Source organism: Hippopotamus amphibius, chromosome 11, assembly GCF_030028045.1.
Source record: "Hippopotamus amphibius kiboko isolate mHipAmp2 chromosome 11, mHipAmp2.hap2, whole genome shotgun sequence".
Taxonomy (NCBI): Eukaryota; Metazoa; Chordata; class Mammalia; order Artiodactyla; family Hippopotamidae; genus Hippopotamus; species Hippopotamus amphibius.
This window is the reverse complement of record NC_080196.1, coordinates 95,595,150-95,604,375: the sequence shown is the minus strand read 5'-3', so window position 1 is coordinate 95,604,375 and position 9,226 is coordinate 95,595,150. Positions and strand designations below refer to the sequence as shown.

Genomic DNA, 9,226 nt, shown 5'->3' with positions numbered 1-9,226 from the left:
AAAATAGCTTAGCAGCATTTTTCAAAACTGTCAAAGTTAAGAAAAACAAGAGAAGACCAAGAAGCTGTCACAGACAAGAGGAGATTAAAGAGACGTATCCCTAAATGGAGCATGGAGTCCTGAGTGTGGTCCCGGAACAGAAAGATCTTAGCGGAAAACTAGTGAAATCTGTGTAAAGGCTAGTTTAGTTAATAGTAACGGATCAATGTTCATTTCTTATTTTTGACAAGTGTATCGTGGCGAGGTAAGATGTGAATATCAGGGGACACCGGCAGAGAGGGTTTAAGCAACTCTGTACTCTCTCTGCAACTTTTTCGTAAATCTAAAATTACTCCCAAATAAAAAGGCTTATAAACAACAAAAACAAAAGTTTATGAACTAGGGAGTGTAAACAGAACCTTAAAAAAAAAAAGCAGCAACTATGCCTCTTTACGTAACTCAGTTACTGAGACGTGTGCAGTGCTGGCGACTTGAGTGTTGGGATTCAGAGAAGGCATCCCGGGGCGCCCGGAGCCGGTCGTGTGCGTTGGGCGCGGCGGGAGCCCAGACTCCTCCCCGGAGTCGCTCGGGCGCCGGACTCTGCCCGGGGCGGGCCCTGCGGGGCGGAGCTCACTCTGCGGGCGGCGGAGCCACCCCGCCCCGCCAAGCCGAGCCGGCCCGAGGTCCAGAGCCGAGGGGAGGAGCAGCGCCGCGACCCTGGGCTCGCTGAGCGCCCTCCAAGGTAGGCGAGCCCCTGCTACCTGCGCACAGGTCACCGTCCGGCCCCTCCGCCCCCGCCCCCCAGGTGAGTGGGTGTCCAGGTGTCCTTGGAGCCGGTCCCCCCAGCGCCGCCCAGCCCACCAAGGGCATTTTCCTGTAAACAGATCCACGGTGAGGAGGAAATTCTCCCTGTAAACCTCTCTTCTGGGCTCGGATTCCCTGGGCGAGAAGTTTGTGCTCCTCCATGAATAGAGTTGCCTTCCCGGGGAAACGATACCCCCTCCTTAGCCCTGCGCACACCTGATTATTTATTTACGCAGTCCCTTGGCCAGAGGTCCCCGAGATTCAGAGGCGGTGGAGAAAGCCCTCTGGAAAACTTGCTGCTATCTGTGAACCCCCGCGTGGCGACTTTGACAGCCCACTGTGCCTGACAATTTTAAGAGCACGAAGGAATGAACGAGTGAAGGTGGTTGTTTTACCCTTCATTCATTCGTGCTGACTTCTGTAGCTGTAGGTGTAGCAAAAGGAGAACGGCCTATTAGTGGACAGTTTTCTACGGTCATGGGATTTTAGAGCTGAAAGTTACTCCGCTCCAGGCAGCTGTGCGAAGGAGCAGTGTCATCTTAACAGAAAGAATAGTACAGGACGGTGCAAGGTTGGATGCTGTAAATTTTCAACCTTCTTCAAAAGGGAAAATAAATTTATATCTATATAACCATATATATATATATATATATATATATGATCAGAAGAAGCTATTAGCCCCAAACATAGTTGAAGCTGGGTCTGTTTACCATTTGCACTATAATCGTTTGGTTTTAGGAATCAAAACCTCTTTTACTTCTGGCATGTATAGGCTAGATGACGTGTCCAAAAGGGAATTATTTCTCATTTGCAATAGGGAAAAGATAGTCTGTGACCTTTTTAACCTAATGCTATTAAATATTGAGTTCTGAAGAAGTCTGGCTCTTCAGAAATATGATCTGCGCTGGAGTCTCAGGTGCCCTAGCACACACGATTGGCGCTGTTGTGTCCCTGCTGCTGGGCTGTCCCTCTCGCTCTCCCCTTAGGCTGATCATTTGAGGGTGACGCTTCCTGACCCAGAGGAATGTGTGCCTGAGGCAGGGACTTCTCAGCTGCTTACAGAAAGAATGAAAATGGCTTGCATGTCCTGTGACCCAGGCAAACTTCACAGGTTTTTACTTCTGTGATTTCCTAAATAAATTTAGTAACTAAACCTGCACTAACTAAAAAGGGACTTTTGAAATAAGTACAGGCACTATTGCAGTTGTATTATGCACCTTGATGATTTCGTGAATTACTGACAGGCATGTTATTTGTTAGCATATTGATTTATAATGTGCTGGACAGTGGGCTTGAGTTATAATCCAAATCCTGGACAAAGCTGGAAAATCTAAGCTAGATTTGGCCCAAACTGAAAAATGAGGTGTACATTTATTTGTTTGGAATAATGACTGAATAACAACGGAAGATTTCCAAAGGGAATGTAGAAGTCTTTTAAAATAATGGCTTTGAATCTTTGAGATATTTAAATCAAAATTAGATGGCCATTTACTGATAGAAAAAAGTTTCAAAATGGCAACACGTTACTATTAGTTTAATAGCATATTGAAGTGAATTTACATTTTACTAAGCACGAAAACAGCCACCCACTGAGTTTGGAAAACAAAAGCACATTTGTGTGTGTGTGTGTGTGTACGCTCAGTTTTAGAAAATGTTTGGTGCATCTACGGATTTTGGGGCCTATTCATATATTCATTGAACCAATATTTATTGAATAGGGCACCATGTCCTATCTTGGAGACCTACAGGGGGGTACAGCTTTGTGTAAATCTGACACATTCTTGTCCTCAAGGAATTTACAGAACTTTGGAATCCTCTGGGACACCCCGAGGCCATAGATTAGGAACCACAGCTATCACCATCCATCACCTTTTGACAGTGACCGAAACTAGATTAGTTTCAAATCACAGACTCTTTTAAACTGATTTAAATAGTCAAATTAAAAAGATTGTAAAGGAACTTCTGTGTTACTCAGGTCAGTTTTCTCTTTTGCTTAGGTTGGGAAAGCATTTAGGAATCCTGTGTTCTGGGTTTAATATTATAAAATATTGAGATCTTAAACGTAAAATAGCTAAATATCAATGTCATGCAAATTCAATAAAAGCTAAACTTGTAGTAGTAGATGCCAATAATTTAGGGGGTGAAAAATTCAAATCGAGAAAATTCTATCCATCAAGTTATTTTTTTCCTGTAAATTAGAAAAACATGACTACAATCATTTTTTAACCTCAGAGGAAAAGAGTGACTTTATGTAAGGCATTCCTGCTTTTTTTTTCTTTTGCTATTTTTAAAAACAGCTCTTTTGGAGGTATAATTTACATACCATAAAATAGGTGTCCAATTCAGTGATTTTTTGTAAATTTATGAAATTGTGCAGCCATCATCACAATCCTATTTTAGACCATGTTCATCATCCCCCTCCTCCCAAAGTCTCAAGTGCCTGTTTGCAGTCACTCGCCATTCTCACCCCCAGCCCCAGGCCACTTCTAATCTACTTTCTGTCTCTTTAGATTTCTGGACACTTCATACAATGAGATCATACTATAAATGGTGTTTAGCATCTGACTTCTTTCACCTAGAATAATAATGTTTTTGAGGTGCATTCAGGTTGTATAGCATGTAACACCACTGGTTCCTTTCTATCGCTAACTCATGTTCGTTCTGTTGGATGGCTGTGCCACATTTTGCTTACCAGTTGATAGACATTTCTGCAATCACATTGAAGTGGTAAGACAGATATTTTGGGCCAGCTTCCATAGCAGCATAATCTGAAAATAACTGATAGAAACCAAACTCGTATTTATATTTATGAAAAATATATTCCTGATTTGGCTAACTGATATTTACCAAATGTCATAACTGTGGTCTTCCTGTGATACTTCATGAAGATAGCAAACCGTAAATCCCGTTCCAGTGGCAGGGAGCATCAGTCATTTCATATTCTAGGTTGGACTTGGAAGACGTTTAACTCTTGATGTTAACTTTTGTAAAGAGCCTGTATCTCCTTTGCTAAGTTTTCTTCACAAATGATATGCATTTAAAGTTGGGGGATTTTGATGAGTGCTTGATCCAGCAGTGATAACTGCACTACTCTTAAAAGTATGAGCACTTCTTAATAACGTATTTTAGTGGCACACACAACATGCAGCGTGAGGCATCTGCAGCCTTAAGCCAGAAAGTATCAACAGAAGGGAGTGCATCTGGATTTAAGTGCTTTTTGTTTTATTATTCTGTAGTTTCTATGACTCTGCTAAAGGATGAAACTGATAGCACTGTTTGTTGATTTACCAAATCAGGCTCTAATTTGAGCTCTTAAAATCTAAAACAGAAAGAAATGCCACTCCTTGTTCCTCCAGGGCCTTTAGAGGAGCTAGATCAAAGTTATAAATTATGCCAGGTTCCTGTTAAGTAGTGGTATTTTCTATGAGTAGTCCACAGAACAAATCAAATAAGAACTCTCTAAGACTGCAAAAGCATTGGCTTTTGGTACAGGAAGGAAGCTGGGACCTTGAACAGCAGTTCAGTCAGAGCTGTTTTCTTATACACCCCCGTTTACCCTGCCTGGTGCCAACTCTTATGGCAAATGCATTTTTAGTGGGTTACGTTTGACAACTTATACTTAAAGATCTCTTTAGGGAGATAGCTCCAGTTGAGTAGAAACTCATCTATAAAAAGTTGGAAGATTCTGTGAAACTGAAGAGAAGACACTATGTCTCTGAATGCCTGTAAGTTATTGCTGAAACTGCAAGTTCCTCTTGGGGAAAAAAGAGCATTCAGATAACTTAAGGTCTATTTTATGGACAACTTGGAATGCAAAGGACTTATTTTTAAGCCTCCAAAATTTGAAAATAAGGTAGCCTAGGTTAAATAGTAATAGTTTTCCAAAGCTGGTGTGCTCATTTGGAGCTCAGTTTGTCTGCTGCTAACACCAAGACAACTGGCTGAACTCTTGACTCATAACAGTCTGTTTTGCTGATCTGTGGTTGGATGGATTAAATCTGTTGGTAACATCTCTCTCTCTCATCCTCTCTCTCTCTCTCTCTCTCGGTAAGAATTTTAAAATTTCTAGAATAGATGCATTTTTCTGCTCTTTCACTGACAGTTTCATTCCAAATGTCTCCTGAGAATCAAATGCCAATTACAGGAATCCATCTTCATCCTTCTCACTTTTTGGAAATCGGAGTGGACATGCTCCCACGGTTGTGTCTGTTCACCAACAGCAAGAAGGCTTGCTCAGGCGTTGAGCTGTAAGATTCTAATTATTTTGGTGCGTTCACTCACTCATCACTTATGTTCACGTGATCTGGTGTAAGGAACTTGGTTTCACCCAGAACCAGGAGCTGCTTCTCAGCCTTGTATCTGTCTATTATCCCCTGGATTTTGGTAGAATACTGCACTGGGCTCAGTCTGACCTCTTCCTGGCACAGGAGGATAGGCAGAGGTGCGGCAAAGCACAGGGTCCAGGCTGCTTCAGGGAGTGGTCAGCCTTAATAGACTTTGGGGTCACTGCCTCCATAGTCTATGTGCTTATGCTCCACTGTGAAGAATGAAAACATGCATCTAGAAGATGATTAGAAAAGGAATGGAATAGATGAGATAAGGAGTTCTAGGTTCAAGAATTAGATTTAAATCTTCTTGTTGCAGATATTCTTGTATACTTCTTATATATTTCCTCCTACTTTTCCACCTTAGTAAGTAATAATTATGATTAACTTTCTTAAGATGTTTGAGATTTCCCTTGTTTTTGTCACCATATTGAATGTTAGACTTCAGGGACTATTCTTGTAGGAGAATACCTACTTGTCAGCAGCCCAGTTACTTGCTTTTTAACAATTCTGATTCCATCACTAATTTTTTGCCATTTTACACTTTTGGGGGGTCAGCAATTTGAATGAAGGAAAAGAAATCCAGCTCATTGTGGCTTCCAGTTCTGATAAAATCAGTGAAGTTCCTTGGATTTTGAAGTCTCCATTGTACTTTGCTTTTTCTAGGGTACTGTTGAATTACCATTTTTAAATAAAAGTATTTTTTAAAAATCCATCTTTTTAGTGTAGAGTTCTGTTAGTTTTGACAAATGATTACAGTCATGGAACTAGCATCACCATCAAGATACAGAACAGTTCTATCACCACCCTCTACCCGCCAAAAGTATTCCCCCGTGTCTCTTTTGTAATCAGTGCCTCCTCTACTCTCTCAATCCCCAGTTCAGTTTTCTGTCCCTATCGTTTCAGATTTTCTAGAATGTCATGTAAAGGGAACTAGGGAATATGCAGCCTTTTGGATTTGGCTGTTTTCAGTCAGCATAATGCATTTGAGATTCGTCTGTATTGTTGTGTGTATCAGTAGGTCATTCTTTTGTATTAATGGGTAGGAGTCACCCGAATATTTGGATTTTTTCCAGTGTTTGGCAGTTATAAGCATTTGTGCTTTATGGAACATAAAAAATCCCCTAGGAGCGGGGCTGCTGGGTTGTACAGGCTGTGCTTAACTTTATAGGAAGCTGCCTAAGTCCTGCTGTCCTGTGTGGCTGCGCGTTTTGCTTTCCCACCAGCAACACACAGCACTTCCAGCTGCCCCCCATCCTCACCCGCACGTGGTATTGTCTGTTTTTCCCTCCTTTGCTGGATAATTTTTACAATGAAGTAGATGATTTGAAGCTCAAATATCCCAAGACCAGCTGAGGAAGCTATAGATATTTTGTAAATGCCTGAGCCTTTTACTCTTAAAATATTCCATCAAGCTACAAAAATTTTCCAAAAGGACACCTTCCTTATAAATGTTACCAACGACTGAGGTATATGTCAGTGACAACTGTTTCTTCTCATTTTTTTTTTTTCACTGACGGGTCATAAGTGGCTTTTAAGTTGTTAACTGAGAAGGTCAAAGCAGGGGGACTCATTGACTGACGGGGTGGAGGGTGGGAATAGAGGGGCGACAGCTGGGCTTAGGTGTTGACACTTTCAAATGATGCCCTGTAAGCAAATGTCCACAAGTTGTGAACATAAAGATAATCATTTAATAGTTTCTGAATGTGTATTATGGTCAGATACCCCATTTAGGGACTTTTTATGCAGTATCCCATTTAGCTGTCATATGACTCTGTGAGGAAGTTAACATTTTCATCTGGATTTTTCAGTTGAGGAAGCTAAAGCCTAAGGGAGTTTAAAAACTTTTCCAAAGAGGAGTTTAGGATTAACAGATACACACTACTATAAATAAAATAGGCAATAATGACCTACTGTATAGCACCAGGAACTCTGCTCAGTGCTCTGTCATAACCTATATGGGAAAAGAATCTGAACAAGAATAGACAGATGTATATGTATAACTGTATATGAATCACTTTGCTGGACATCTGAAACACAACACTGTAAATCAACTATACTCCAATATAAAATAAAAATTCATTTAAAAAAAGATGAAAATAAAGATGAAAAAAAAGGAACAGACATATACCGAAATGGAAGAGAATACAGAAATTTATTCAAACATATAGTCAGTTGAAAACATACATAGCCATCTGATTTTTAACAAAGATAAAAATGTAATTCAATGTGTAAAAAATAATTTCAATAAATGATGATAAAGGAATTGAAATTAAAAAAAAAAGCTTTTCCAAGGCTGCTCAGCTAGTGGGGAAGTAGAATAGTCTTGTGGGCAGTACAGACTGAGTCCCAAGCCCTCCTTTTTAAGCCGTGAAGTCACCCTGCCTCTGTTTATGGAATAAATCTATTGCGATAATGTCTGCTTAGGCTCCTGAAGGACACACCTGGGGGCTCACAGCAGGAGTTACTTGACTGTTACTTAGTCACTTACTTTGGAAAACCCCCCGTTACTAAATGAGCTTGGGCCCAGTAAACTAGGCTTGAAAACCCATTCAGAATGCAGCAGGAGACAAAATGGAAATGTGGAAGGAGCCCCAGACTTGTGGGTTGGCGTCCATGACCATCATTAACGAGCTGTCTTGGCTTGATCTTGGGGAGCTCATTCCCTCATCTGTAAAATGGGAACAATAATACCAACCCCCTCAGGTGTCGTGAGGATTATTAAAGGCAGCACACCCCAGCCTGCATGTGGTGGGCCGTCATCAGATCTCGATCCCTACCTCTCCCTCTTCCCCAAATGGGAAAGGATTCATGTGATTTGTAACACTCTGCCGTCAAGCTGCTGTCCTGGCATTGGGTGAAACCTTCAGTTGTTTTTCAGAGTTTCAAATTATGCCAATGAACTATGAAGATACATTATTTCATCACAAAGACACTTTGATATGGGGGTCAGCTTGTCTGGGTTCAGGTGATGAGATTAACTTATGATCTTGAAAAACACACCACTTGTCTGAGACTTGGCTGCCTTATCATACGTATAGGTAGATATAGAGGTAATAATTGTAGCACAGTGTGTTGTGATGATAATTTTGACAATATATGGAAAATATTTTTTTTTGGTACATGGCACAGTGCTTTGACAATAGTATGTGTTTTATATTGTGTTTATGAGTATTTCAATCCTCTTTTCCCCCAAAACTAAATAGCTTTTATTTCCTATCGAAGAGCTTGCTATAGCACTGGCTGTGATATAAATATATGTGTGTATACAAATGAGTAGTATGAAGAAATGAATAAAAATTAATTCTACTTTAAAAAGCATAGATTGTTTCTTGCAGACAGCATTGCTGTTACTTGGGCTCAGTGTGAACATGCATGCCTTTTGATTTACTGTGCCTCCTTTTCAGGTAAACTGCACCGTCACCTGAGATTTAGCCAGCTGACACTGGATGTCACCATTGTGCCGTATAATGTCGCTGCAGAACAGGTGTGCTAGTCAGTGTTCAGGACATGACCCGTCTCTTCAAGGGTCTGGAGATGTGTCAGCTTTTTTCCCCTCACATAACCTAATTACCCTTGTGGCACTTTTATTGTAATTTACTCTTTCAGTTTCTAATCTCGAAGGTCTCTATCACAGTGACCAAGAATGATGAAACAATTGTCAATATTCTTAGCTTAGAGCTGAGAAGCTGAAAACTCAGAAAGTGTGCTAAAACAGGGCTCTTGGTCACTAACCAGAGTCACTGACTCCGGCTAACCTAAATAGGAAAGGAAGTTACTGGAAGCAAATTCAGCATCCTGAGTTGATGGGAAAGTAGGTATGGAAATGGGAGAATCCAGTCCTGGTCCCTCAGCCAAGATCAGTTTGTAACAAGAGGGGGATAGAGTCCTTCTGGCATTGCCACTGGTCACTAGATACCACGCTGGTGTTCTAGACGCTGGACACAAAGCACTCTGTGTGCCAGACTCCTTCCTTCCCAGAATAATGACGGGAGTTTTCCCTGCCTCCAGCTCAGCAAGGCTGAGGGACAATCCTTTGCTGGCCTTTCCAGGTGGGAGCACTCAGTTGGCGGAGTCTAGGAGTGCTACCTGTGCTCCAGCCCCAGGGAGTGAAGAAG

The 9,226-nt window shown here is 41.3% G+C and overlaps 1 protein-coding gene across 11 annotated transcripts in view; it reads left to right on the top strand.

Annotated features, from left to right (window-relative positions):
- Positions 1 to 510: 510 nt before the first annotated feature.
- Positions 511 to 9,226, top strand: part of CCDC68 (coiled-coil domain containing 68) — a 50,694-nt gene continuing 41,978 nt past the window's right edge. For 7 of the 11 annotated variants that reach the window (XR_009048133.1, XR_009048130.1, XR_009048132.1 and 4 more), the window contains exon 1: positions 511 to 721. The gene's annotated coding sequence lies outside the window, so the exon portion shown is untranslated. Of the gene's footprint in view, positions 785 to 8,515; positions 8,596 to 9,226 lie in introns of all 11 variants that reach the window. The other 4 variants (XM_057700328.1, XM_057700325.1, XM_057700326.1 and 1 more) reach the window with 3 other exon arrangements.